The following is a 26,230-nucleotide window of genomic DNA, read 5'->3' as shown; positions in this document are numbered from 1 at the left end:
TATTTATTACTGAAGGGATCAAATCTAGAATCTGCCAGACACCATTATCAGGTGTATCAAACCAAAATGGCTTTAAGCAATCTAGGTATACTGTCCAAATTATTGATTTGAGTTTAATGTGTGAACAGGAGTAATTATGTGCTATGGATCTTCTGTCTATCGGGGCAGGACTTAAACTACCCAGCAGCCCATTTCACCTGTAATTCTAGCTTCTTGCTGCAGGAATGGCCGCGATTACAGGATTATACAGAAATGATAGTTAACAGCACTGTTCAATCACGCGATTGATCAGCTCACCTTTTTTCAGCTCTAGCTCACAGGGAAAGTGCGTCAATTTATGACAAATTTGTGAACAAATGAACCTTTTGTAAATTCAGAAGAGCAAATTTGCCAGCATCCAGGAACAGAAAGCTGACTGAACCAAGTTAACATGGTCGGGGAAATATTCAGTACTAGGTTGCATAACGATTGAACCTGACTACAGGGAAGAAGAAAGACATTTCAAATTCTTGCAGTTTGAACCTCCTTTTTGTTCATTGTCATCACCCAGTTTTGGATCTGTTTTTGAATGAGCTGTCTGGAACTTTCTAAAATGTAAACCAGACATTAATCAGTTTAATTTCCTCTATTAGCACACCAACAATGCATTCACATAAATTCTTGTCTGCAGTTTTAATTGCAGATGTTAATCCCAAGTAGTTTAATTTTTAAAATATTTCTAAGTCCTTTTGTATTTACTTCCCTGTCTTATGACAGATGGGCATTAATTATCAAAATGTTTTCGATTAATACTTATCATCAGCAAACATCAAAACTCAAGTTATTACCATTCCCCAGTCAGCCCTACACATATTCTAACCCATGTCCAGTTTTGGATTTAGCAAAAGGTGGCAACCTTAACCTTCTCTGTCTTTTTATAATGTTATCTCTTCTATCTTCTTTATCTACTTAAGTACCTCGTTGTTATTCATCCTGTTCATTATTCTACTCTTTCCTCCCACACCCCGAGCTCCACACAGTGGGGTAGATCTTGACTTTGTGCGATAGTGTGAAACAAGTGATAGCGAGTCAGCAGCCAGTTTGACATCTCTCCCAACACTTATTTTAAAAATCGGGAGTGATGGAAGACAGAGTGCAGACTTGTTATCACCCGTTGTTTGCTATCGCACAAAGTCAACATCTACCCCAGTGTTTGAATCCACTTTTCTCTTTCTGTTTCTACCTCTCCATGGTTTCCTTGCTAAAACATGCGTGATTTCTAACCTTTCTTTTTCAGCACTTACCATTTTGTGTCTGCCATACTGACATAGCATCCCACTTATTCTGAAATGCATTCATTAGTTAACGACCCTGGTCTTGTTATACTGAGTCGCAGCACATTAATCCTGGCTCAGTAGGATTCCACATGGAGCTGATGTTTACACTCACAGTTGAGTCACAGCTGGATTTTTAAGTTAGATTTTTTATTTAAAGTGTGCGGACAAATGTCCACGTGCTTTCACATCAGAGGAGTGCAGCAAAGGGCAAGCTACAAATTCTCTCTCCATTGTCTATACGTAAGTATAAACGACAGCCTACACTAAACCAACAGCATTGTAAACCCATGAAAATGAGGAGCTACGAATAGCCGTTGGGTCCAGTACCTCTCAGTTGTTCAAACTAAACATGGGGAGCCAGTTGCACAGATGCACAGACCTCTGTGATGGTCTCTCTGTACTACACAGAGCTCAACAGGCCTGTGGAAACCTCTACTCAATCACAAATGAGCACGTAGGGGTAAGAAAAAGATAAGGATAAAAATGCCTTCAGATACAGTTGTTAGATGAGGCATGCATAAATGAACAAACTGATTTTCATTTTTTTAAATCAATATATGGTGGAAATCGACAACATGAGTGGATGCAGCCAGTGAAATGATACACATCAGCTGCAGTCGCAAGTCCGTTGATCACTTACACTGAAATTTCCTCAGTATTGGTGCTGGCCTGGGACCTTGCCCAAAGATGGGTTCATCTTATGCTGGGAATATTTGGCACACAGAATTTAACAAGTTTACATCTTTTTATTGAGAATTTTTTTGTATTCGTCAGCATAAGGAATGTTAGTGCTGGGCCATGGAATACCTTCCATTTCACCAACCGATGCCAGCACCAAGCACTCCAAGGTCAGCTACAGTACATGAGTAAAGTTCCCGAATAATCTCTGCCCTAATAACATGCCACCAGCCCCAACCTCAGAACCTCCCAGCTTCCATTGTAGCATCTATCATTTCCCATGCCAGCCATCCTGGTGCAGTTAGGAGTGCAGTTAGAGAGCTTTCCTTTATATCTAACTGAGCTATACCTAACCTGTCAGTACTTGGCACTGACACTAAAAATGGAAAGTGTTGCATTCCCAGGAACTAACATCCTTCACCTCGGCAAGTATAAAATTCACACAAAAAGCAGTTAACAAGAATACAGAGCAAATCTGCATCAGATCTAAAAAATTCTAGATTGATTTACAAAAGTAAAACATAGTAATGCAACCTTTGGACCCACAACTGAAAACCGCGACTAATTGCCAACCAGAACCCCAATTTTAACATAAACCTGTAAGTGGTTTGGATTGGGTGCTCAGCTACATTCCACTCAATGTTATGCTCCATTGACCTAAACTTTCCTTGTGGGGTCCAGAGGAGCACTCGTTCATACTCTTGGCCTCACAAAAATAAAGAAAAAAACGTTCCTTTTACAGCCTCTTCTGGAGCTGATCCTCTTCTGTCCTGGGTTAGCCTGGCGGGAAAGGTGCAGGAGCTTTCTCACTCAGGGTTAAGCTTGCACTTGGATCCTGACGAGGGCACTGGGACCTGACACACACATGTAAATAATGACCCTGCCAACTTTGAGCAGATGCCCTTGCCGCCTGCTCAGGCGAGCAGGTGAAAACAGCAGATGGTAGGATCCCTGGCAGCTTCAGGGCAGGTAAGGAACAGGGGGGCATTTTAACTTGCCTACCTGCCCAGTTGCCGTGGGTGCGCAAGGTGAGAATCGTTCCCCTAATCTTTCTGATTTCTCTTGCCTCTCCTTGCTTTTTAAAGCAAACCAAACCAAAATGTGTGAGCAAAGGTTAAAATAAATGACTCTTTTGCTATTAAAGCAGCTGAGTCCTATACAATTCTCTGTACCACTGCTCTCTCACTCACTGCTCACTCTCTGAACACATGAATAATCAGCTAGAATGTGCGAAAGCCTATAATCACTTCAGGTAGTTCCCGATTCCCAACTACAGCAAATCTAATGCGCTGCTATCATCCTTAATAAATTGCTCACATCAGTGATTCTTAATTGAATTGTAGCCTCCACCCCCAAGAAAATGCCTAGTCATACCTTTGAGTGGCCTTGACCCTGTGCTCCCCACCCCCACCCTCCACACACCCAATTTACAATTACTTTCTTCCAGATTGGTTAAAGGCATTACTCTGAAAAATGATAATCTACAAAATAATGGTTTGATAAATATTTAATCTACTAATGGCAAACAATGGATTCTTACTTTCCCACAGTCTCCAAACTATATTTTATTTATTCAAGTAAAAAATGTCATGGCCAATATTTCAAACTCAAGCCTCCACAAGATGGTTATGTCTACATTTAGTACATATCATATTCAGGGTTCACATTTTGTTGTCATGCGATCTTTGATAAAGACAAGCTGGAATGGAATAGTTATAGTCAGGCATGCTTGGGGGAGGATAATACTCATGCTTTAAGACATTTTCAGACAACATTGCAAAGCCGTTTAACTCAAAGTAACTGTGCATGTTTCTGCACTGTAATGTTCTATGACTCTGTAATTCAGCACAGATCAGGAATCAAACCTAGGATTTACTAATCTGTTTGGGAGTGCTTTAAGGTGCCAGAAATCTAGAACCCAACATAAATTAAATATTGAATAAACTATTTACTGCTGTGGTCAATTATGCTTTTGTTGCCTGGCTTAGCATCACAAAGTCCTGTTGAAAATTAACTAACCAAAACATAGCAAAAGATGTTTTAATTCCCAGAATAGTCAGCAATTCTAAAATGTTTTTTTATTCATTCATGGGATGTGGGCATCGCTGACAAGGCCAGCATTTATTGCCCATCCCTAATTGCCCTTGAGAAGGTGGTGGTGAGCTACCTTCTTGAACCGCTGCAGTCCGTGTGGCGAAGGTACTCCCACAGTGCTGTTCGGTCGGGAGTTCCAGGATTTTGACCCAGTGATAATGAAGGAACGGCAACATAATTCCAAGTCAGGATGGTGTGGAACTTGGAGGTGATGGTGTTCCCATGCACCTGCTGCCCTTGTCCTTCTGGGTGATAGAGGTCGCGGGTTTGGGTGGTGCCGTTGAAGAAGCCTTGGCGAGTTGCTGCAGTGCATCTTGTAGATGGTACACACTACAGCCACAGTGCGCCGGTGGTGGAGGGAGTGAATGTTTAAGGTGGTGGATGGGGTGCCAATCAAGTGGGCTGCTTTGTTCTGGATGGTGTCGAACATCGGGGCCTAGAAATTGGGTTGGGGTGCCAAAGTCGCCTGAGCGCAGGATTTAGCGCAGCGTTCGAGGCTTTAGCGATTGTCAGATATTCAGTTTCATTGCCCCTAGAGGGAGACGGGGCGAGGCTCGAGGCGCTCCGCGTCCCTCTTAGGGCGCTGAAACTGAATATCGCAGCGCAACGTGCCGCAGCGCCACACGCTGCGGCACGGCACACTGCGGTACTGCAGGCCTTCCTCCCATTGTTAAGGGGGAGGGGCCTGCAACAGCGCGATCCCCGCTCGCGAGTGCCAGCAAACGAGCCCGGCACCAAGGAGAAGTGCCGGGCTCTCGGGAAACAGCCGGCAATGCCGCGGGGGGGGGGCGGTCAGGAGGCCGGGGACGGAGGTGCTGGCAGGCGGCCGCCGAAAAAGGCGGCCGTCCCGCACCTCCACCTTAACTTGCGCCACTGCCCGCACAGCAAGGCCCGTGAACCGGGCGCGGGTAGCGAACGGCGCAACTGCGGTGTTTGCTACCAAATATCACGAACGGGGTGTGAATGGGGCCCTGCGCACACTGATGACGTCATCGGTGGCAGCGCAGCGCAAATGGCTAACACCACCATTAGCGCCCCTGCTGAATATCGCGGGAGGTGCAGCCAGTGGCGCTACAGCCACTGACTGCCTCTTTAGGCGCTAACAGGTGGGCGCTACTCACCCAATTTTTCCCCCCTTGAGTGTTGTTGGAGCTGCACTCATCCAGGCAAGTGGAGAGTATTTCATCATACTCCTGATTTGTGCCTTGTAAATGGTGGAAAGGCTTTGGGGAGTCAAGAGATGAGACACTCACTGCAGAATACACAGCTTCTGACCTGCTCTTGTGGTCACAGTATTTATGTGGCTGGTCTAGTTAAGTTTCTGGTCAATGATGAACCCCAGGATGTTGATGGTGGGGGACTCGGCGATGTTAATTCCATTGAATGTCAAGGGGAGATGGTTATCCCCAACAAGAGGGAGTCTAGTCATTGCATGGCACTTGTGTGGTGCGGATGTTACTTGCCACTTACCAGCCCAAGTCTGAATGCTGTCCAGTTCTTGCTGCATGCGGGCATCGACTGCTTCATTATCTGAGGAGTTGTGAATGGAACTGAACACTGTGCAATCATCAGCAAACATCCCCACATCTGCCCTTATGATGGAGGGAAGGTCATTGATGAAGCAACTGAAGATGATTGGGCCGAGGACACTGCCCTGAAGAACTCCTGCGGCGATGTCCTGGGGTTGAAATGATTGACCTCCAACAACCACAAACATCTTCCTTTGTGCTAGGTATGACTCCAGCCAGTGGAGAGTTTACCCCTGATTCCCATTGACTTCAACTTTACTGGAGCTCCTTGATGCCACACTCAGTCAAATGCTGCCTTGATGTCAAGGGCAGTCACTCTCACCTCACCTCTGGAATTCAGCTCTTTTGTCCATGTTTGGACCAAGGCTGCAATGAGGTCTGGAGCCGAGTTGTCCTGGCGGAACACAAACTGAACATTAGTGAACATGTTATTGGTGAGTAAGTGCCACTTGATAGCACTGTCGACGACACCTTCCATCACTTTGCTGATGATTGAGAGTAGACTGATGGGGCGGTAATTGGCTGGATTGGATTTGTCCTGCTTTTTGTGGACAGGACATACCTGGGCAGTTGTCCACATTGTCGGGTAGATACCAGTGTTGTAGCTGTACTGGAACAGCTTGGTTAGAGGCCCGGCCAGCTCTGGAGCACAAACCTTCAGCACGACAGCCGGGATGTTGTCGGAGCCCATAGCCTTTGCTGTATCCAGTGCGCTCAGCCATTTCTTGATATCACAAGGAGTGAATCGATTTGGCTGAAGATTGGCTTCTGCAATGGCGGGGACCTCAGGAGGAGGGAGAGATGGATCATCCACTTCGCACTTCTGGCTGAAGATGGTTGCAAACACTTCAGCCTTGTCTTTTGCACCAGCGTGCTGGGCTCCGCCATCATTGAGGATGGGGATATTCATGGAGCCTTCTCCTCCCATTATTTGTTTAATTGTCCACCACCATTCACGACTGGATGTGGCAGGACTGCAGAGCCTTGATCTGATCCGTTGGTTGTGGGGTAACTTAGTTCTGTGTACAACATGCTGCTTCCATTGTTTAGCATGCATGTAGTTCTGTTTTGCAGCTTCCCCAGGTTGGCACCTCATTTTTAGGTCTGCCTGGTGCTTCTCCTGGCATGCTCTTCTACACTTTTTATTGAACCAGGGTTGGTCCCCTGGCTTGATGGTAATGGTAGAGTGAGGGATGTGCCGGGCCATGAGGTTACAGATTGGGGTGGAATAAAATTCTGCTGCTGCTGATGGCCCACAGCGCCTCATGGATGCCCAGTTTTACGTTGCTAGATCAGTTCTGAATCTATCCCATTTATCACAGTGGTAATGGCACACAACAGGATGGAGGGTGTTCTCAGTGTGAGAATGGGACATAGAAACATAGAAGATAGGAGTAGGCCATTCGGCCCCTCGAGCCTGCTCTGCCATTCAATGAGATCATGGCTGATCATCCAAATTCAGTACCCTGTCCCTGCCTTCTCCCCATATCCCTTTAGCCTTAAGAAATATATCTAACTCCTTCTTGAATATATTTAATGAATTGGCCTCAACTGCGTTCTGTGGTAGAGAATTCCACAGGTTCACCATTCTTTGGGTGAAGAAATTCCTCCTCATCTCTGTCCTAAATGGCTTACCCCTTATCCTTAGACTGTGACTCCTGGTTCTGGACTCCCCAGCCATCGGGAACATCCTTCCTGCATCAAGTCTGTCTAGTCATGTTAGAAATGTATAAGTTTCAATGAGATCCCCTCTCATTCTTCTAAACTCCAGCGAGTATAAGCCTAATCGACCCAATCTCTCCTCATACGTCATTCCTGCCATCCCAGGTATCAGTCTTGTGAATCTTCGCTGTACTCCCTCCATGGCAAGAACATCCTTCCTCAGATAAGGCGACCAAAACTGCACACAATGCTCAAGATGTGGTCTCACCAAGGCCCTGTACAACTGCAGCAAGACATCCTTGTTCCTGTACTCGAACCCTCTCGCTACGAAGGCCAACATACCATTTGCCTTCTTAACCGCCTGCTGAACCTGCATGCTTACCTTCAGCGACTGGTGCACAAGGACACCCAGGTCTCGTTGCACTTCCCCTTCCTCCAATCTATTGCCGAAAACAGGGATTTATAGACCGGTAAGCCTGACATCGGTAGTGGGGAAAATGCTAAAGTCCATTATAAAAGATATAATAGCAGAGCACTTGGAAAACAGTGACAGGATCGGACAAAGTCAACATGGATTTACAAAAGGTAAATCATGCTTGACTAATCTACTGGAATTTTTTGAGGATGTAACTGGTAAAATAGATAAGGGAGAACCAGTGGATGTGGTGTATTTGGACTTTCAGAAGGCTTTCGATAAGGTCCCACATAAGAGATTGGCATGCAAAGTTAAAGCATATGGGATTGGGGGTAAAGTACTGACTTGCATAGAGAACTGGTTGGCAGACAGGAAGCAAAGAGTTGGAAGAAACAGGTCTTTTTCCGAGTGGCAAGCAGTGACTAATGGGGTACCGCAGGGATCGGTGCTAGGACCCCAGCTATTTACAATATATATTTATGATCTAGACGAGGGAACTAGATGTAATATCTCCAAGTTTGCAGATGACACAAAGTGGGTGGGCGTGTGTGCTGTGAGGAGGCTGCAGAGACACTCCAGTATGATTTGGACAGGTTGGCTGATTGGTCAGATGCATGGCAGATGCAGTATAATGTGGATAAATGCGAGGTTATCCACTTTGGTGGCAAAAACAGGAAGGCAGATTATTATCTGAACAGCAATAGATTGGGAAAAGGGGAAGTGCAATGAGACCTGGGTGTCCTTGTGCACCAGTCACTGAAGGTAAGCATGCAGATGCAGCAGGCGGTTAAGAAGGCAAATGATATGTTTGCCTTCATAGCGAGAGGATTCTAGTACAGGAGCAAGGATGTCTTGCTGCAATTGTACAGGGCCTTGGTGAGACCACACCTTGAGTATTGTGTGCAGTTTTGGTCGCCTTATCTGAGGAAGGATGTTCTTGCCATGGAGGGAGTGCAGCGAAGATTCACCAGACTGATACCTGGGATGGCAGGAATGACGTATGAAGAGAGATTGGGTCGATTAGGCTTATATTCGCTAGAGTTTAAAAGAATGAGAGGGGATCTCATTGAAACTTATAAAATTCTGACAGGACTAGACAAACTAGATGCAGGAAGGATGTTCCCAATGGCAGGGGAATCCAGAACCAGGGGTCACAGCCTAAGGATAAGGGGTAAGCCATTTAGGATGGAGATGAGGAGGAATTTCTTCACCCAGAGAGTGGTGAACCTATGGAATTCTCTACCACAGAAGGCAGTTGAGGCTAACTTATTAAATATACTCAAGAAGGAGTTAGATATATTTCTTAAGTCTAAAGGGATCAAGGGATATGGGGAGAAAGTAGGGACAGGGTACTGAATTTGGATGATCAGCCGTGATCTCATTAAATGACGGAACAGACTCGAGGGGCCGAATGGCCTACTCCTGCTCCTATCTTCTGTGTTTCTATGTTGGCTGTAAGCTATGATTCTGAGTCTGCCTATGTCAGGCTGTTGCTTGACTAGTCTGTGGGACAGCGCTCCCAATTTTGGCACAAGTCCCCAGATGTTAGTGAGGTGGATTTTGCAGGGTCGACTGGGCTGGGTGTGCCGTTGTCGTGTCCGTTCAATTTTTTTCTTGTTATTCGTAGCAGTTTTGGTATAACTGAGTGGCTGGCTAGGCCATTTCAGCAGGCAGTTAAGAGTCAACCACATTGCTGTGGGTCTGGACTCACATATAGGCCAGACCAGGTAAGGACTGCAGATTTCCTTCCCTAAAGGAAATTAGTGAACCAGATGGGTTTTTACGACAATCTGGTAGTTTCATGGTTACCATTACTGATGCTAGCTTTTTCATTCCAGATTTATTTAATTAACTGAATTTAAATTCCCTAACTGCCATGGTGGAGATTTGAGCTCATGTCTCCGGATCATTAGTCCAGGACTCTGAATTGCTAGTCCAGTAACATAACCATTATACTACCGTACCCGTAAATTTGCATGTGATTTCCACAACTAACAATATTACCGAGCACCAACAAAAGCAATTGGCTCCATCATCAACAAGTCGTGCAGCACTGGCCATGCCTTTATTTGGGGCTGTGTTTCCTTTCCGTCCATATCAGATGTACAATATTACAGTTACACGGTTCAGGTCTGCCTTAAGCGGTATAAGCGTCTATGTTCAGCAATGCACCCGTACTGCCCAATAGCTACTTAAACAATAATGTAATCCTGGAGTTTAACTTTGGCCCTGAATTCGTAGCCTGCGGCATAGCTAAGGAGTCAGCTGCCGACATCTGAAGGAAATCCGCACTTACCGCGTGCGAACCCCACTTTGAGAATTTGCTTTGAAACGCTGCAGAGTTGTGATCAGCATAGTGCCCCACGGAGCCCAGGAGTGCACCGCTGTGCGTATGTGAACCTGGGATCATGTAGGGCGGTGCTCCTTTCACTTCCTGACTCTTAGCCAATCAGGAAACAGAGGAAATAGCTGATTTGTATGATTTATAGAAGACAAGGCAGTATCAAGCATTCATTAAAAAGCACAGACCTAAGCTTCATGGAGGTACAAACCATGAGCTAACAGGAGTATGTCACATTTACATTTACAGTCTCAGCTGCAGTATACTGCTAGAAACATAGAAACATAGAAGATAGGAGCAGGAGTAGGCCATTCGGCCCCTCGAGCCTGCTCTGCCATTCAATGAGATCATGGCTGATCATCCAAATTCAGTACCCTGTCCCTGCTTTCTCCCCATATCCCTTGATCCCTTTAGCCTCAAGAAATATATCTAGCTCCTTCTTGAATATATTTAATGAATTGGCCTCTACTGCCTTCTTTGGTAGAGAATTCCACAGGTTCAATTTGGCAGCAACTGAAATCTTCAAAACAACAAATAATGGGGCAATATTTATTTTAACATTCTGACAATCTTTAAAGTTGTGCAAATCAAAGCATTTATCTTTGTGCTGGGAACCTGACAGACAGATGACTTGCTTAATACTCCCGAAGTGAATTTCTGGGTAAACTCAACAGGAATACCAGGGACCTTTACGTGACTCCGAAGTGGAATCTAACACTTAATGGCTGCCATTATAATAAATTCTGTAACTGCAATCTTCTCATGGTAACAATGTCATTGTAAATCACTGATTAGAATAAAGTATGTTTATTTAAAATTCACAAACATCAGTTGTTACAAACCTCTTGTAATACATATCGGCAATACAAGTCTCTCCCTACTTTACACTCTGATTATTAACTGTTCATTAAAAAAGGTTACAAACCACTCATTTATTGCTTTATTCAGTGTGCTTACAAACACTTCATTATGAGAACCTCTTAAAACAAATCTCCCATTATAGCATTGTCTTGTTACAGGTCTTTCTAATACAATTTTCTCATCTGGTCCCCTTACGTTATGCAACAGGCTTCCTATGCCTGTTTGCACCAGACTTAAACATTTTCAGTGTGATTACCCCGCAGTAGGTGGGCAATTAGCCCAATGATTCGCCGGCACGGTCATTTGTATAAGGAGGTGAAAGATGCAGTGAAGCCTATGTTCAGTTGAAACTTGACAGATCGCAAGCTCGGGATTTAACGCATGCGCAAGCACATTCTGAAATCCTGAACTCGTGGCCAGTTTCAAAGGCGGTGTGACAGCGTGCTCTCAGGATACGCCGTCATACCCACCACAAATTCAGGGCCAATAAGATCCTCTTATATTCTGAACTGGATATCACGTCTTTCTCATGTGCGTTTTTCCAATCTTTCAGTCATCAGACTGAAGAATACTTTAATGAGACAAAGCCAAATGCAAATTGTTAAGCTGCTTTATTTTATAGATGGCAAGTGAACATACAGAGTAACAGTTAAAGCAAATTCCACTGTGTTCACTCAATCACATCTTGCTGTGTGTCGTTAACTGTTTGTTCCCCCTTTTCCTTTTTCTGTTGCTCTTCATCTGTATGATCTTTAGGTCTGAGGAAGGGGTCTGTACCTGAAACAGCAACTATTGTTCTCTCATCAGATACTGCCTGACCTGCTGAGTGCTTCCAGCATTTTCTCTTTTTGTTTCAGGTTTTTCTTATTATTAATAATAGCTGACTCACCACCGATTTCAGTGACTTCTACCAGTTACTTTTTAAACCTGTGCAAATTCTCCATGCCCTAAAATACAATACTTAAGCATGACTCATTCCCAAATCCTCGCTAGGAAAAAAAAAGTTCAAACATTCTGGAACATGGCAATTATATTCCTGCAGACAACCATTTTTGACATATCCATATATTTACCTATTTACTTATTTATGCAAAAACCTGAACAGGATGTCTGTCAAGGATTTAAAATTCTTTGAAGCTATAAAACTATTAAACAAAGATATTGCTAAGAGTCAAACTGGTTACATTACAAACCATAAATTTAACACTAACACAAAAAATACTTAAATATTAAAACAAGCCCTAGAACCTGAACATTATATTAGCCAAACATAGATAAGGAAAAAAACTCAACTGCAGCTTTGAAAGTAGTTATGATATCAAGAGAAAATAAAAGAAGAAGGAATGAATTCTCAGTAACATCCTCTGTACACTTCCAGAGCAATGAAATCATTTCCTGGTAACATCGAGAATAAAATGATTATGACATTGAGCACCATCTTGAAGTGATTACGGCTGATTTTATATTGGCACACTCATAAGCAATATTAATCTGTGTGCTTGTCTGTAGCTAAACCGCAAATGGGAATGGCATACAAGACCTCCCATTACTTATTGGATCTTGAAGCCTGCTAAAATTGGATCATTTGTAAATTACTTGAAATGTTTACGCTGAATACTGTACTGTTTGTTGACCCTACTCTGCACCTGCCAAAAAATGGAACTGTGCTGGATAACACCATCACCACCATGACACTGACACACTAACCTCAATCGGCTCTGATGTCATCTGTCAACAGCTGAGGGTGCAATTATTTAAGGGGCTGTACACTGTAATGAACAAGCAGCATTTTGGGGTCAAATATCAGGTGAAATCAGCTGTGTATTTGGTTAGGCCAAAAATTAAGAAAATTTGTAATCAGAAAACTTAAGTGTATAATTAGAAAAAAACAACTTTGGAAAGAACAAACACAATCTTTGTAGTGTATGTACCTTTAAGGGGAGAACTACTTTTTACAGCTACTGTATACTGTAGTATCGGCAGTGACCACACCTGTATATAAACCCTGAGTAGGGATCTGTACAGTTAGTTTTAGAGTAACCCTCATCCAGTAAACACCTGTTGATTGTTCCTTGCAGTCTCGTGTCTAGTTATTGAAGGACACACAACATCAAGATACACGGATCTAACATTGGTGACGAGAAGATTCAAACCTACCTGCAACTCTGCATCACCTCCCAGGGATTCGCTCCTGGAGGAAAGTGAAAGAAGAAGGCCGAGTCTAGAAGCACGGGCGTCGACCATCCAGCGGAGACTTGAGCATCACAGGGGAGGCTGTTGAGAGCTGGGCTTGGTTCTCCAGTCACGGTGGTCCAGCGAAACAGGCTGGCAACAGGTACGGCGCAGACCCTTCCCGGACAGCGGCGGCTAGAGCCGACCGACGGCACAGAAAAAGGCCGAGCAGCGTCGACGGGAAAAGAGAGCGGGTAGAGCGCACAGGGCGCAGCCGGTGTTCAGGACCGAGCGGCGGCAACGAGAGAGAGCAGAGCATAGCCAGTGTTCAAGGGCCGAGCAGCGTCAACGAGAGAGAGAGGCACACAGGAAAACGCGCAGAGCGCAGCCGGTGTTCAAGGGCCGAGCAGCGCCAGCGGGGAAGAAAGGAAAGCGCGGGAGACGCCATTTTAAGCCGCAGTGGAGAAGAAGGGAGAGCGCGGGAGACGCCATTTTGAGCCACAGCGGAGAAGAAGGGAGAGCGTGGGAGATGCCATTTTGAGCCAGTCTAACCACACCCAGAGAAGCCAACAAGGAGCTTCAATGTAGGGCAACCAGTCTTGGCCCGCGCCTACCGAACAGAGAAATGGCAACCAGGAACGATATGCACACGGCAGGGGCCACTAATGTACACAGTGGATGTTGGGGAGAACATTATGAGACGCCATGTCGACCAGATCCTAGAGTCACAGGAACGAGTCAACCCCATGTCTCACGTACCTGGTGATGGACCCGACATACAGGTAGCATCTACCCCAGAAACAGTAGCAGCGGAAGCTGATGAACCAACCGACGACAGGGGACCAGAATCGCCTCCGCACCAAGAGCAAGACACTCAGGAAAGGCGCTATCCAGAAAGGATCAGGAAGCTGCCCCAAAGACTGAATTTATAAATGGACTATTTTCAGTTAATGTTGCATGTTAAAAGTGTTAATTATAATTAGTTGATATTTAATTGTTAAATGAATGTTATGGTACTGTTAATCTAAAAGGGGAGGAATTGTAGTGTATTTACCTTTAAGGGGAGAACTACTTTTTACAGCTCCTGTATACTGTAGTACCGGCAGTGACCACACCTGTATATAAACCCTGAGAAGGGATCTGTACAGTTAGTTTTAGAGTAACCCTCATCCAGTAAACACCTGTTGATTGTTCCCTGCAGTCTCGTGTCTAGTTATTGAAGGACACACAACATCAAGATACACGGATTTAACAATCTTGATAGTAAATCTCTTGTGCTGTTGCACACAGGAAAATTTGCCATTCTTTTCCGTGCCTCTGGTTGTTTTTTGTATTGCTGTTTCTCTCCCTACTCTTCTGCTTCCATCCCCTTAAATTCATTTTACTTCTCTTTTTATCATCTTCATTCTCGCTCTGTCTGTTCCCTCCTTGTAAATAATAAAAATATACCCCAACGACTCTTTGAACAGGCTCCCAAATTTTCTTTAACAGCCACATCGTTGATTGTGACCTGCTCTTTCTGGGTCTACCAGCTTTCTTACACAGGGGGATCTGAGCACCCCTTACACAAAACTGTTTTCTAAATGAATTGTTTAGTTCATCTGGGTGAGGGGGTTAGTGCTGGGAAATGGAACTGCTTTCCACTTTGTGCCCCCAGGTTCAGTATAGCCAGATACAAAGTAAAACTCCCTCTGCTCGGTCATAGCAATATGCCTTAGCACCCACTTCAGAAAAATACTCTTCCCCAGTAGCCACTCCTGTGGCTTTTATCAGCCAGTTTACCAACTATTGCTCTATTTTGCGTATTTTTGTGCTGTGGGCCTATGTTGAATAGGAATTGTGCTGACACTGCCTAACCTTATTTCACATATAACTCTTATAGTCAACAAACATAAATAAGAACATAAGAAATAGGAGCAGGAATAGGCCATTTGGCCCTTCGAGCCTGCTCCGCCATTCAATAAGATCATGGCTGATCTTCTACCTCATCACCACTTTCCTGCACTATCCCCATATCCTTTGATTCCCTTAATATTCAAAAATCTATCGATCTCTGTCTTGAATTTACTCAACGACTAAGCCCTCTGGGGTAGAGAATTCCAAAGATTCACCACCCTCTGAGTGAAGAAATTTCAACTCATCTCAGTCCTAAATGGCTGACCCCTAATCTGAGACTGTGACCCCTCATTCTAGACTCCCCAGCCAGGGGAAACAAAGAGAGGAGATTTTTTATCCCAAAGCAAAGGCGTTCGCCGCTGGCCCCAAAGAAAAATCTCTGTGGCGAGAAGTTTGGATTTTTCAATTTTAGTGCAGTATAGTAGGGATTCTCTGATGCAATCTGCTGTGATGGCAACAAGCTGTCTAAGCAGCCAATCACATTGCAGAATTCTCATAGACAGGGAACCAGGAAATGAGAAGCTGCTTTTATCCCAGCGTTTTAAAATTGTTACAGGGAGCAAAGCAAATATTGGGGCTCTCACATGGGGATAAGGTAGAACCTGAAATATCATGAACAAACTTTTCAAAAAATGTCTTTAAAATTGTAATTTTTATCATAATGGAGAAATTTGACACTCCACAAAATTAAAATTAGTTTTTCATGGCCATAACGTTTGTTTAGCAGTCAATACGCTGTTGAAACCCCAGTTACACCTAATCCAACAAGGCTTAACTTTTAATGGGGTATTTAACAGTGATATTACCGCGGAAAAGCACAAGTTTTCATCAGTTTCACTGATTGCCGGCTATGGAGGTGGGGAGGAAGTGGGGGGGTCAAGCGCAGCCAGTGATGGAGCAGTGAATGACTGACCGCAACTTCAGGATTTCCGCGTTTAGATGCGCATGTGCTACATCCTGAAATTGCGGTCAGTTTCAAAGGGGTAGTTACAGCGAACGCTGTTGGTTCACTGTTATTACCCACTGCTAATTCCGGCCCATTATTTTTCTATTTGTTTTTAACGGGTAGGTTTTCTTGGTCCTCACACGCAAGGCAGCATGCAATCAATGGATGGAAAAATTGCAGGCAATGGTCCCATTATTTCGCAATACACACTCGTGGCTTGCCAGGTGCCTCACCAAATGTGTGGAGTCAGAAAATCTAATACTGTCTTAATTTTAGTTCTCTAGGCCACGTTGTGACACTGAAGAAGTAGCGTTCAAATTAAATAAGATTAAAACCCATAAAGCAAGGAGTAGGAGAACATTGTATTGAATGCAACTTAGTTATAATGGACAGGCTTCAAACAGACCAATATATTAGCGGATTATTGTACTATACGGTTTATGCAGTTCTCCCACGACTGCTGGTGGTTGAATTAAGTAGAATCACAGTACCACAATGACAACAGCTATCCTCAATTCATTTTAACTATCAATCTGACTTCAAAAATTACTCAAGGTATAAGTTAGCATATATTACAGAAATCTTTGCAAAACTTCACTGGTACTGGAGAACTGGACTCCAGAAATAGCACTTTGGTGACATCCTGCATCCTCTCACTCACTGACTCTACTGTCATACTCTTTACCCAAAATAAGAGACAAGTGTTCGACTCAAGGAGGTGATAACATTGATTCCAATCTTGGACTCAATCCAAGCTGAATCCTCTGGGAGAGATATGCTTTCTTGGAGTTGTACTTATAAGTTTAGACTCAAGCTTTATTCTGTTATAGAAGTATTATCACAACTCGTGATGACTTTCTTGAAGAGTTCCTTATAACTTCCAAAGCTGGAAGGAGACACTCAGACCCTTTAGCTACTCAGCGAACTCAGCACAGAATCGGTATCAAGCGTGGGACCTTTTTGGGCTGTAAGTCGCAGTACAACAATGGGTCCACTTACTAATCAAGGAGCTCAATTTTTTATAAGTGAGAGTGTGGAGTGTTTTGTATGTGGCTAATGCCCTAAACCTGTCCTTTTCCTTCTGATCAGGACGTACTCCCTAGATAGTTTACTTGGTAAATACAGTCTGTAACTGAAGGTCCCAGTCTATGCTGAGTTGGCTGGTCTTGCCCAGGGCAGCAATGGGGTTAATCAATTGACCTAAGTGAATTCTGCAGGAAAATGGGTATCAGTGGATATTAGTGATAGCAGATCATATTTGGCTATCATGACTCTCACCAGACATAAAGAACAGCTCTACTGCAATGACTCCTCACCTTCAGAAAAGGAGATAAAATATGTGGGGACAAGATAACAAGGACATAAGTATGCAAAAGTGTACAACTAAATGTCATTTACGAGAAGACCAGTCAATGGATCAAAATCAATAATTGCCAGAAATTAAATGATTGCTAAATGTAATTATCATAAAGCTACAACATTAACTCCCTTTGACCATATATGCTACCCACTCCTTTTAAACCACCGTCACATTTGTTTAGGTACTCAGGCCACAACTGTGACAAAAACTAATGATATTTAAATCAGATGCTAATGTCATTTTTCATAGAATAATGCTGCTTCACCACTAGTGACCACAATAAATCATTTTTTTCCAATCACAGATTTAATAAATTGAATTCACACATGGTTTACCAAGACGTAACAAGCAATATCTTGTAACATTTTATATGTTGTAGAATGATCAACACTACTTTCAGCAATTTTAATTTTTGATGGCCTTGTGTTGTTTGTAAAAAAAAATGCAGTATTCCAATCGGAGCTGCATAAGATATACGAAGAGAGATTAAATAGTTTGGGCTTGTACTCACTGGAGTTTAGAAGATTGAGAGGGGATCTCATCGAAACATATAAAATTATGGCAGGCCTGGACAGGCTGAATTCAGAGAGAATGTTTCCAATGGCCGGGGAGCACAGAACCAGGGGCCACAGTCTAAAAATAGCGGGCAAATCATTTAAAACAGAGATGAGGAAGAATTTCTTCACTCAAAGAGTGGTGAGCCTGTGGAATTCCCTGCCACAGAGGGCTGCGAAGGCTAATTCAATAAATATTTTCAAGAGAGAATTGGATATATTTCTGAAGGCTAAGGGGATTAAGGGTTACGGAGAAAAGGCGGGGACGGGGTACTGAACTGGTAAGATCAGCTATGATCTCAGACGAAGATCAGCCATGATCTCATTGAATGGCGGAGCAGGCTCGAAGGGCCGAATGGCCTACTCCTGTTCCTATCTCTATGTTTCTATGTTTCTATATATAGTTAATGCTAAAATATAACATTATAACAAATTTTTAAAAAGTTCCTAAAATAGCTGACATTAAATCACCATTGAAGAAAATTATTACCATAAATTGTGCTTTATTAGTCCACAAAGGTTATGAAAGGCATCATTATCAGAACTGTATGAAGGTGAAATGTGTAATAATGGGTGGTCAATGATATTGCAAGAACTAGATTCTATTAAGAGCAATCTTTCACACATTTTTCTACTTAGCTGTCTTAAAGTCCGAACTGAAACCTTAACCATGCCCTAAACCTTCAACAATTTTTTGATTGTCTATAGTCAAACTGAAGAATGAATTATTTCTCCTTCATATTTTCAAAAGCTGGACAATTATCTAAGCAGGTACGATAGCAAAATACTGCGGATGCTGGAAATCTGAAATAACAACAGAAAATGCTGGAAAAACTCAGCAGGCCAGGCAACATCCATGGAGAGAGAAATAGAGTCAACGTTTCGAGTCAAACTCTTTGTCAAGACTGGAAAGGCACAGGAAATGAAATAGATTGAAAGGCCAGACTGGGAGAGAACAAAAGAGAAATGAAGAGACATTAAGAGGTATTCAAAACTAGACGAGATGGTGATAGGACTAGTGGAGATAAAAGACGGCTCTAGATTAGGTGTGAAATGTGCTGGCAGAATGGGAGACAGCTGCCATGTGGGAGAGAGAAGAAAAGGAAGAAGAAAGGGTGGGGGGGGGGGGAAACCAAAACAAAGGTGTGGATAAAAAATATAAGTAAAAATGTAATAGGGGCCGAGGTTATGATCTGAAATTGTTGAACTCGATATTGAGTCCGGAAGGCTGTAAAGTGCCTAATCGGAAGATGAGGTGCTGTTCCTCGAGTTTACGCTGAGCTTCCGTGGAACAATGCAAGAGCCCAAGTACAAGTCTGTAAGGATGACCCCGAGCTTCCGGTCGCCTGTCATTTTAATTCACCGCCCCATTCCCACTCTGACCTCACCGTCCTCGGGCTCTTGCATTGTTCCACAGAAGCTCAGCGTAAACTCGAGGAACAGCACCTCCTCTTCCGATTAGGCACTTTACAGCCTTCCGGACTCAATATCGAGTTCAACAATTTCAGATCATAACCTCGGCCCCTATTACATTTTTACTTATATTTTTTATCCACACCTTTGTTTTGGTTTACCCCCCCTCCACCCTTTCTTCTTCCTTTTCTTCTCTCTCCCACATGGCAGCTGTCTCTCATTCTGCCAGCACATTTCACACCTAATCTGAGCCGTCTTTTATCTCCACTAGTCCTATCACCATCTCGTCTCGTTTTGAATACCTCTTAATGTCTCTTCATTTCTCTTTTGTTCTCTCCCAGTTTGGCCTTTCAATCTATTTCATTTCCTGTGCCTTTCCAGTCTTGACAAAGAGCTTGACTCGAAACATTGACTCTATTTCTCTCTCCACGGATGTTGCCTGGCCTATCTAAGCAGGTAGCTTGATTTATATTGCATTGTGGCAGAGCCACCAGGGGACTCTGATCTAATGTACATAATTATCTTTAACAAATTATTAGCTACAGAATGAATCTGTATCTTTGTTCATATTATTGCATGTACATAGCGCGGTCCCTTTAAGAATGAGACCAAACGTGATGACATCATCACGTTGATCACGTGATCCTCCAGCGGCAGGAAAACGTGATGACGTCATGACGTCAGGCTGTGGAGCCGCCCTAGCCAGTCCTCGTGGAGCCAGCTAAGGGTACAGACCTGTAATTTAGTTCTCCTGTGTTTTCATGTTAAACTCTGTTGAATATTATTAAACATCATTTGTTTGATAGACGGACTCGACCTCAGTCCTTTAGTTAGGATTCTAGCCATTCCTACAGTGGTGACCCTGAATTTTCGTGAACAATTTTCGCGGACGAAGCGAAGCGAAACGAAACATGGAAGCGAACTCCGTGCTTTGAAGCTCCCACAGTTTTGGGAACAACAGGCGACCTCCTGGTTCGTACAAGCAGAAGCACAATTCGAACTCCGAAACATCGTTGCGGATCAGACCCGTTACCTTTACGTGGTCTCCGCACTCGACAGCTCCACGGCCTCACGGATCATCAGCCTGCTTGAAAACTCCCCGGTTGACAGCAAGTATGATACTCTTAAAGCGCGGTTAATACAGGTCTTCGGGCTCACGAAGGCGGAGCGGACCCACTGACTGCTCGCTATGCCCGGGCTTGGCGATTCCAAGCCATCTGAGTTAATGAGCCAGATGCTCACGCTCCTTGGCTCCGAGCCACAATATTTCCTCTTTCGGGCGTTATTCCTGAGTCAACTACCCGAGCAGGTTCAGGCTGCCCTCGCCCGATCGGAAGCCACAGATTGCGCAGCACTTGCTGCAGAAGCAGATAAAATTTATGCGGTCACGCAGCAAAACTGCGCTGCCACGAGGCACCCCTCCCCCGCCCACGCCGCCCTGACACCTCCATCCCCCGGCTTGTGCTTTTACCACGCCCGTTTTGGCGCAAATGCCAGAGGTTGCTGCCCTCCCTGCAGTTTCGTGCCTAAAAACAAAAACCAACATCAACACCAGCAGCAACTCCAGAAAAGGAGGACTGAGTCTGAGGGACGTTCCGCTGCCGCGATGGCGATTGGAAATTCTGGGAAGCTCCTCTACATTACAAATTCCCTCTCGGGCCGGCGCTTTTTATGCTACACCGGGGCGCAGTGTAGCATCCTTCCTGCCTCAGCACTCGATCTTCAGTCTGGGAGGCATGGCCTCTCCCTCGAGGCAGCTAATGGCGGGGCCATTCGTACCTTTGGCAAACGGCGGGCCCAGGTGTGCTTCGGCGGGCAACGGTTTCAGTGGGAATTCATCACAACCAAGGTTTCGCAAGCCATCCTTGGCGCGGATTTCTTATGCACCAACAGCCTCTTGGTGGATGTAAGAAATCGTAGATTGGTTAACGTGGCCACCTTCCACTCCATCCCTTGCTTCCGCAGTTCCGCAACGTCGCACACTGTCTCCTGCGCGTTGCCCTCGCCGGATGAGTTCACTCGCCTATTAGGTGAATTCCCGGAGCTGACCAAGCCCACTTTCTCCTCCTCGGCCACTAAGCATGGTGTCGAACACCACATTACTACGACTGGCTCTCCAGTTTACACACGAGCTCGGCGCCTGGAACCCGGCAAGCTCGCGGCTGCGAAGGCAGAGTTTGCCACGATGGAACGGCTGAGGATTATTCGCCTGTTGAATAGTCCCTGGTCCTCGCCTCTCCACATCGTCCCGAAGCCCGGCGGCGGATGGCAGCCATGCGGGGACTACCAACGCCTTAATGACACCACTACTCCCGATCGGTACCCGATCCCGCATATTCAGGATTTCTCCGCCCATTTGGCGGGAAACTCAATCTTCTCCAAGATCGACCTTGTCCGTGGCTACCACCAAGTTCCCGTACACCCGCCGGACATCCAGAAAACTGCAGTCATCACTCCCTTTGGACTGTTCAAGTTTCTACGGATGCCATTTGGGCTCAAGAACGCTGCACAGGCTTTTCAGCGACTAATGGACTCGGTCCTGCGGGATCTTAAGTTTTTATTTGTCTACCTCGACGACATCCTGATAGCCAGCTCTACCAAAGAGGAACACGTCTCCCATCTACGCACCCTTTTTCGGCGCCTCAGCCAACATGGCCTCATAATCAACCCGGCCAAGTGTCAGTTCGGCCTACAGCAGATTGACTTCTTGGGCCACCGCATTACTTCGGAGGGTGCAATTCCGCTGCAATCAAAGGTCGAAGCAATTACGGCATTCCCAAGGCCGCAGTCCACCAAGGCTCTTCAAGAATTCCTGGGCATGGTGAATTTCTACCACCGCTTTGTACCGAAGGCAGCACAACTCATGCAGCCCCTCTATGGGGCCCTCAAAAGCAAGGCTGGAAAGGATACAATAGCCTGGACGGTCGAAATGGACAACGCTTTCGACAACACAAAAACCGCTCTAGCCAATGCAACTATGTTGGCGCACCCTCTGCCAGGTGCCACCATCGCCCTTACCACCTACGCTTCCGACTATGCCATAGGCGCCGTACAGGAACAGTGGGTCAACGGGACGCGGCAACCACTGGCATTTTTCAGCCGCCAACTCTGGCGCAATGAACGCAAATACAGCACTTTCAACCGGGAGTTGCTGGCGCTGTGCCTGGCTATCCGCCATTTCCATTTTTTGTTAGAAGGACGTCCCTTCACTGCATTTGTAGATCACAAACCACTGACCTTCGCCATGGCCAAGACCGCCGAACTGTGGTCGGCTCGACAACAGCGACAGCTAACTTTCATTTCAGAATTCACGACAGACATCCAACACGTAGCTGGCGAGGACAACTTGGTAGCTGATTGCCTTTCTCGCGCGACCGTACGGGCGGTCCAGCTGGGCATCGATTATGCCCTCATGGCCACCGATCAGGCATCCGACCCTGAAACACAGGCGTATCGCACCGACACCTCTAGCCTCCAACCGGCCGATGTGCAATTCCATGCAGCAGGCACTTCGTTACTCTGCGATGTCTCCATGAGAGATCCCGCCCGATCATTCCAGTTGCCTGGCGCCGCAAAGTTTTTGACATCCTGGCGTGAAGGCATCTCAAAAATTAATGTCGGCTAAGTTCATCTGGAGAGGAATGCGTAAGGATATCCGTGACTGGGCTAACACCTGCTTTGTCTGTCAAAAGTCTAAGGTGCAACATCACGTCAAGGCCCCATTGGCCACGTTCACAGTACCAGAACGTCGATTCAACCATGTCAATGTGGACCTCGTCGGGCCGCTTCCACCGTCACAGGGGTTCACACACATCCTCACCATGGTCGATCGTACTACTAGATGGCCAGAGGCAGTTCCTTTGGCATCTACTACGTCCGCTGATGTCGCCAGAGCATTCCTCTCCTCGTGGGTCGCACGTTTCGGCGTTCCGGCGGACATTTCTTCAGACCGCGGTCCACAGTTCTCTTCCGAGCTCTGGAACGCTGTGGCCCAGGGTCTCGGCACCAAGCTTCACCACACCACAGCCTATTACCCGCAGGCAAACGGTTTGTGTGAACATTTCCACAGATCGTTAAAGGCATCGCTGAGGGCCAGCCTCCAAGGCGCCGGGTGGGTGGATAAGCTTCCGTGGGTCATGTTGGGTCTTCGCATGGCACCCAAAGGGGACCTGCAATCGTCCGCCGCGGAGCTCGTGTACGGCCAGCCACTCCGCGTACCGGGAGATTTCCTGCCGCTTGCAACTGAACCGTGGTCCGCAGCCGACCAACTCAGCAACCACCGGGAAACAGCCAAGGCTTTTGCGCCTATCCCAACTTCGCATCACGACCTTCCATCTTCGCACGTAATGGCGGAGCTAAAGAATGCTGAATTTGTATTCATTCGTCATGATGCCCATAGGGATCCGCTCAAGGCCCCTTACACAGGCCCTTTCCGCGTACTGGAGACAGGCGACAAGAGTTTCTCCGTAGATATCGGTGGTAAACCCAACCACATATCCATTGACCGTCTCAAACCGGCACACCTGGACATCGACCGGCCAGTAGAGACTGCACAGCCACCACGACGTGGTCGACCTCCCGCTGCATCCACGCCAGACCCAAGGCTTCCATCCGCCAGCCCGCCAGCTGTTCAACAATGTCCACTCCAAGAATACAGGAGTCACTCTGACAGGCTTGTCAGACCTCCTAGTCGATTGAATTTTACTGTTAAAGACAATTCTGTGGGGGGGGGGGCGCATGTGGCAGAGCCACCAGGGGACTCTGATCTAATGTACATAATTATCTTTAACAAATTATTAGCTACAGAATGAATCTGTATCTTTGTTCATATTATTGCATGTACATAGCGCAGTCCCTTTTAGAATGAGACCAAACGCGATGACGTCATCACGTTGATCACGTGATCCTCCAGCGGCGGGAAAACGTGATGACGTCATGACGTCAGGCTGTGGAGCCGCCCTAGCCAGTCCTCGTGGAGCCAGCTAAGGGTACAGACCTGTAATTTAGTTCTCCTGTGTTTTCATGTTAAACTCTGTTGAATAGTATTAAACATCGTTTGTTTGATAGACGGACTCGACCTCAGTCCTTTAGTTAGGAATCTAGCCATTCCTACAGCATCATCTTTAGTATAGGTTATCTAAATTGCTTCTCCATGTCATAGAATATTCCTTGGCCAAAGGCCCCCTATTCCAGTTCTCAGCAATGTTCTCGACCTGGCTGCAGTTCCAACACAGATGGTAATTACAGCATGAGAACTTTACATAGGCAGTTTCCAATATAAACAAGGATATGGGAGTTTATAATGGAAATATAAAAAATGAGGACAGAATGTACAACGTTAAAATAAGAACTGAATTGTGCTCTAGACTCCCCGAGTGTGTGTATTTATATGTGTGTGTGTGGTGCGTGTGTGTCTACATGTCTGTGTGTATGTGTCTCTGATTCTCTGCCATTTTCTTCTATTCTTCTTTCCATGCAGGTGGTAGTTGGTGTGGTATGTTGTGGAGAAAGGAGCCACCAATTACCAATGGCCACATGTTACAGTTGCGGTGGGGGGTTTCGGGGAAAATGCAGCTCTCAGCAGCTCCTGTTCCATCACCTCCTCCGATCATTCATCCCTCGCATTGTATCCCCTTTCCCCTTAGCTGCGCCCCCCCACTCCCCTTTCCCATTCCTACCAACCCACTTACTTACTTCTACCCTATTTCTTGCCTTTTGAACTAACTGCTCAACCCCTCTATCCTTCCCTCACCAATGCACCATGGTCGCTCAACTCACACTCAACCCTATATCCACTTTCTCCCACTTGCTTCCCCTAAGGGTTTGTGGACAGAGGCCCCCTCACCCTTAAACTGGTTCTGCCCCTTCAGCCCTTCCTTCCCATATGTCTCTGTTAAAGAAGCTAGGTATGCTTTCAAAAATCATCTTTTTTTTTACATCAATAGAATGTGAAAAGGAACTGCCTTTCTCTCCAATTGTATATTTTTCTGTGTCTCTCTCTCAGCTCCCCCCCCCACCCCCACCCCCCAATATTGCACCTCTATCTTAAGGCGCATGGGAACCCCACCACCTCCAAGTTCCCCTCCAAGTCACATACCATCCTGACGTGGAAGTATATCAACGTTCCTTCATCGTCACTGGGTCAAAATCCTGGAACTCCCCACTTGTGGGAGTCCCTTCACCAAATGGACTGAGCAGTTCAAGAAGGCGGCTCACCACCACCTTCTCAAGGGCAATTAGGGATGGGCAATAAATGCTGGCCTCGCCAGAAGCACCCACATCCCATGAACAAATTTAAAAAAAACCTCTCACAATCCACCCTTTTTGTCTCTCAACTCCCCACACACTCACTCTCAACCACAATCCTCTTTCTCAACCTTCTTCTCTATCTATATCTATATGTCTCTATATATTTATCTCTCTCTCAATATCTATCTATCTATATATATAATAATATACACATGTATGTGTGTTTCTCTTTATTTTTCTATTTCTCTTGCCTATTTTCTCATCGGTGATAGAAATTTGAATCTCTCTTACCGTGCATCACACATAACATTGAAAAGACCCATCCCAGGTCACCGACAGGTGTAACAGGTAATGAGTTTTCAGTGAAGCAAGCAACCTATGCACCAAATTTAAAATATAATAGACGCATATGTATAATATTACCAAAATCTAATTTGACCTTTTTTTGAATGTCAGGTCATCATCTACTGACATCCTGATGAGCAGCAAACCCTTCTTCTAAGATGTACATGTCCATTGCTTTTATCTCGCTGCCTGCAGTTTGTGAATGTGAATGTAAAAACAACATGCGTAAGCTTTTACATTAAAAAAAAATTTGACTCAAGCCATGAAAACAGAATGGACAAAATGTATCTTTGGCAGAAAAATATCATTTACAGAATCTGCAACTCCATTCCAATGCTAGCATTTGGAATGAGCACATGCTTTGCGTATTGTTTCAAAATGGTATACAGGAGCAAAATC

General features: G+C 45.3%; 1 protein-coding gene across 1 annotated transcript in view; it reads right to left on the bottom strand.

Moving 5' to 3' along the window:
• The window catches only part of tenm1 (teneurin transmembrane protein 1), a 1,268,320-nt gene that overhangs the window by 1,229,672 nt on the left and 12,418 nt on the right, over positions 1-26,230 (bottom strand). The gene's annotated exons all lie outside the window — the stretch shown is intronic.

This window comes from Somniosus microcephalus, chromosome 1, assembly GCF_052327205.1.
Source record: "Somniosus microcephalus isolate GS21.2 chromosome 1, FLI_Smic_1.0, whole genome shotgun sequence".
Lineage (NCBI taxonomy): Eukaryota > Metazoa > Chordata > Chondrichthyes > Squaliformes > Somniosidae > Somniosus > Somniosus microcephalus.
Note: the sequence above shows the minus strand (reverse complement) of the source record. Positions and strands in the feature narration are given on the sequence as shown.